Source organism: Microcebus murinus, chromosome 1 (genome assembly GCF_040939455.1).
Source record: "Microcebus murinus isolate Inina chromosome 1, M.murinus_Inina_mat1.0, whole genome shotgun sequence".
NCBI lineage: Eukaryota > Metazoa > Chordata > Mammalia > Primates > Cheirogaleidae > Microcebus > Microcebus murinus.
This window is the reverse complement of record NC_134104.1, coordinates 73,676,078-73,681,577: the sequence shown is the minus strand read 5'-3', so window position 1 is coordinate 73,681,577 and position 5,500 is coordinate 73,676,078.

The window sequence follows — 5,500 nt, the reverse complement described above, 5'->3', positions numbered from 1 at the left end:
TGGCTCCTTGTGACTAGTAAAGTGCATGCTAGGGGAAGGAATGTTGGGTGCATGCTCATAGGCACAAGAGTTCAAGGAATTTAAGTTTAAGGTCAGAACCTTGGTACTGTTTGTCAAGGCCCTTAAAAGTAGAGGTTATAAATGCTGACTGGCAGAGCTAGCTGGCTGCTTAAATAACTTCAAACATTCAAGTGCATGTTTCATTCCACTTCAGAGTTTTTAATAGTATCTTGTATTTGGAACGTTTATTCAGTTCATTCAGAACATTCTTCCCTTTGTTGGTTCCCTTTTGCACATCACTGTCAGTTCCAGACTTGGGCATAAAGCTTTCCCTGTCCCACAGTGATGACTCCTTTCTTTTAAACAGGGTATAATTCAATGTTTATCTTTATGAAACAATTCCAACACCACTGACAAAAAAAATTGCAAAAAATATCTAGGGAAATTCTGAAAAAGAACAAATAAATGACACTAAACTATTGTGTATTAAAATGTCTTAAACTATGGTAATATGCAAAAATTGGTACTGATGCATATTAACAGTAAGATAAATGTAACAGAATAGAGAGTTCCGAAATAGACTCAAACAAACATAGAGATTTATTTAAACTGCTATTTTAAACTAATGAGGAAAGGATGGATATCATTCATGGAATGATGAAGAACTACATAGCTATGTGGAAAGACAGCATGATCAGTTTTTTTTCGAGAGAAGATAGACAAATGGCCAACATATGAAAATATGCTCAATATCACTAATCATCAGGAAAATACAAATGAGATACCACATTCCCCCTGTTAGAGTGGCCATTACTAAAAGGTCTAAAAACAATAGATGTTGACGCAGATGCAGAGAAAGTGAATGCTTAATACACTGTTGGTGGGAATGTAAAGTAGTACAACCTCTATGGAAAGTAGTATGGATATTCCTCAAAGAAGTAAAAGTAGACCTACCATTTGATCCAGCAATCCCACTACTGGGTATCTACCCAAAGGAACAGAAATCATTTTACAAAAAATACAACTGCATTCAAATGTTTATTGAAGCACAATTCATCACTGCAAAGTTGTAGAATCAATCTAAGGGGCCATCAGCTGAGAACTGGATAAAGAAATATGGTGTATACATACTATACAGCCATTTTATGCCTGAGGAGTACTACTCAGCCATAAAAAGGAATGAAATAATGTCTTTTGCAGCAACGTGGAAGGAACTGGAGAACATTATCTTAAGTGAAGTATTTCAGGAATGCAAAATCAAATATCACATATTCTTATTTATAAGTGGGAGCTAAATTATGGGTCATATGATCATAAAGTGGCTTAATGGAGATTGGAAACTAAGATGAGAGTTGGGTGGTGGGGCATGAGGGATAAAACTCTACCAATCGGCTACAATGTACACTATTCTGGTGATGGGTACACTAAAAGCCCTGACTTCAGAATTATACAATTCATCCATGTAACAAAAATACTTGTACCCCTTAAATCTATTGAAATAAGAAAATTATAAATAAAAAAATAAAATAAACTGCAAAAAATGTCTTTCATGAATAAAAAGAACTAAACAGTGGAATGTGGAAAGAATGTAACAAATGATTTCTAAGATGCTTAACCCTAGTTATAATTACATAAATTTACCTTAAAATTAAAATCAGATTCAAAAAATAAATAACATAGTGAGGAGAGATAGATACAGAGAAACAAATCCTCTTTATGTTTGATGGGGAAAACTGCAGTTTCTTTAGAAGACGATTAGCCAATATGTATCAATCTGAACAATAAATATGCCCTTTGACAAGAATTTTCCTTACATGATAAAAGAAAGTATTTACAGATATTCCTACACATGGCACAGATAATTATATACAATGATGTTCAAAAAGGCATTGTTGGTATTAAAAAAAATATTGAAAACAACAAATGTCCATCAAAAATGTGACCAGTTAAGTACAAAACCATTATATCTATTCAACAAAATATTAGAAAGCTATTTAAAAAGGTAAAGACAGATTGCAGATTCTACTGCGGAAAAATCTCTACGAATTAGCATTAAATAAAAGGAACAAATAATAGAATACTGTGTACATCATGTTACTTCTTTATGCAAAAAATAGTGAAGTATAGCTGTAGCATTTTCTCTATATACAAAAACCTATGCATTTATAAGTATATATGCATAGAGTGTCTCTATATTAAACTGTTAACAGTGGTTATCTCTGTAAAAGGATAAATGGAGCCTAAGGAAACTAGAGTGTGGGGGAGGGAAACTCCCTTTTCACTGTTAGTTCCTTGTATGTTTGATATGTATTATTTGATGTTTTTTAGAATGTCTATATGTCATTGAATCATTTTATAATACATTTCTAGGACCAATTTTGAAGTCAATTACCTAGAAATCAGAACAAGCAATATTGTAGTTCAACCCCAGCGTAGTTCACCAAATCCATTTCATATTATAATATATGAACCCATTTATGATCATACATATGGATTGCACTAGAAACAAACCAGCAGTCTGAGTTACCTGAACTATGGGTCAGAGTTGGCCGTTAAGGTATATGGATTACTGGAGCTGCATCTGAACAGGCTAAGCAGGCTGCGTGGTGGCCACTGTCTGTTTAGTATGCAGCCACAGTCACCGCCATGAATTTCAAAGCAGAGGAAGGGCTTGGTGCCAAGTCCAATAGGGGAAAAGTAAATCGAGCCTACAGTATTATTTGTCCCTAAGACATCCTCCATTTTGAGTGTCTCTGAAGCCTGTAATTAAACAGAATGAAAAATAGGCTTTTCACTGGTGAGCTTATTTATTAGGCGGTCAGAAGCCTGACTTCCGTCAGTGAAGTCAATGATCTTAAGAATTTCTGGGAAAGGAAGGAAAGGCTGATAACTTGAAAAGAGACAGAATAGAGACAAGGGCAGAATATTTGGTTTCAATTTAAAAACTGCAACAATGGCCAACCAGATACATGGGTTAAATTATTCTTGTCAAAAAAAAAGTATGATCTTGCAACAGGCGGCTGACCAGGATTATGGCAATTGAATGGAGATGGGGTCTACAGTCACAAGAATACTGTGAACACCACTGCTATATTTGATGCTAAAATAACAATTCATATTCATTACCATATTTCTCTTTCCTGATTGCCATTTATCCATTTATTTCTGTGACTTCTGCACACCACTTCCAAAAGCCAGCATGATGGAATCTAAGACTATTTTCTCCCATTTCTTTCTAGCATCATAACAGCTTGATGGTATGGAAAACAAAATCCGACCATGACTGCCATTTTAACTGCATATTTTTTACATATATTTTAAATATGTATTTAAACTAAAATAAGTTTTTGAGATAATTTTAAATTCACATGCAGTTTAAGAACTAATACAGAGGTCCCACATAACCTTCATCCAGTTTTTCCCAGTGGTGACATCTTACGTAACTATTGTACCATAACACAAACAGAAAATTGACACTGATACAATCCACCACTTGCACGATTTTTAAAACATTTTCATGGGTACTTATGTAGTTGTACATATTTATGGGGCATATATGATACTTTATCATGTAAAATTTGTGATTAATTCTGTTTGTCCAACTACATACTTATGTGCATAAACTTGTGGTAGTGAATTCTCATCACAGGAAAGGGAAGCTGAAAGTGGACAACTGCTATTCATAACAATAGTCACTTAAGTCAGTAAGAGTCTAGGAACTTCTTATGTTTGAATATAAGGGTGGAAGAAAACAAAACTCTCAAAAAGCATCAAAAAGAAGAAGAAAGAGGACATGAACTCGATGGTATATGAGATTACACATCCAAGATTCACTGAGTACTTGGATGTGGATGTGGACCTTATATGCTCACCTTTGTAACATGAGAATGAACACATATATATTCACCTGTACAGTGTTGGTCATTTATCCAACTCTTCTCTTTGCTAGGAGGAATTATATCCTGCAGAAATGGATGGAGTTTGGGGGATATGAAAACTATCCTCTGGATTCAGAGCCTAGCAAAAGTCCAAATTCCCTGAAGCTCTGAAGTCATATCAATATTTGTCCTTAAAGGTCATGGCATGCAGCTGTTCATAGGGATCAAGGACTAAAATTCTAGGGATTAAGTCAAAATAAATAAAAGGTGTGAATAGAAGTGGGCATGCATAAAGGAAGTCTAAAGAATATGTAAGGAGGCAACAGTTACTGTCTTTATGGAAATTAAAGGAGCAAAGATAAGGTTCTAGGATTCAGAAGACCTTAGCTGGAGACACCACTAACCAGCAGTGTAACAATGACATAGTTATTTATTATCTCTAAATATTGTAATTTCAAAATCAATAATAAATATGTTGATGTATCTCCCTCAAATAATTTCATTTGTAAGATCAACTAGAAAATATCAACATGAAATTGGACATTGTACAGATATGAGAAACTGATTACTATAGTAAAAAATAACATAAAGTAAAATAGTAGAAGAATTCCAAAATAAGTTCAGAGACTCATGGAAACTACAAGAGCTGGGATAATGTAAGGAGGCATTCAAATGAGTCAGTGTGCTGTCTTAGTCTCCGATTTCTTCATTTGCTTCTCCCTAGTGAGAGGAAATATTGATCCCATTCCTAAACCAATAGTTTAGCTAAACCAATAGTCAATTTCAGTCTTCATTTTACTTTAAGCATTTGACAGAGTTAATCACTTCATTCTCCTTTAAATACTTTCTTCACCTGGCTTCCAGTACATTTCCTGATTTGTCTAGCAGTTCACTGACCACTTCTCTCCATCTCTTCAGACTTGTCATATTAAGGGTGTCCTAAGATTCAGTCCTCAGTCCTTTCTTTTCTATATACATTCACTCTCCCATGAATCTCATTCAGTCTCATAGAATATCATCCATAAACCGAAAACTCCAAAATTCGTATTTTCAATCCAGATCTCTTCCTTGAACTCATGTAATCAACTGCCAACTCCATATCACCATTTGAATGTCTATCAGACTACTGCAGATAGATTTACCCTAAACCTAGCCTCTGATCTTTCCCATCTTTCCTCTACCCCTTTTCTCCTGTGGACAGTTTCTACATTAGTAAATAAAAACTCTTCTTTTTTTTTTTTGGTTGTTCAGACTAAAAATCTTGTAAATAGTTTTTAGTTCTCTCTTTCAGACATCCTCTCCAATTTATTAGTAAAGCCTGTAGTCTCAACTTTCAAAATATATACAGATCCCCAGTACTTTTCAGCACCTTCACCAGCAACTTTTCACTTAAATTACTCACCAACCTCCATTATATGTCACCAGAATTTTTGCAATAGCTTCTTAGCAGGTACTTCTGTTTTTGAACTTGCCCACCTGCAATGTACCCTCCAGAATAGCCACCAGAATAATGCTCTTTACTACAAGTCAGATCCTGACATTTCTCTATACAAAACTCTTGAGTACCTTCTTATTTCCCTCAAGGATAAAAAAAAAGTTCTTACAATGGCTTATAATACCCC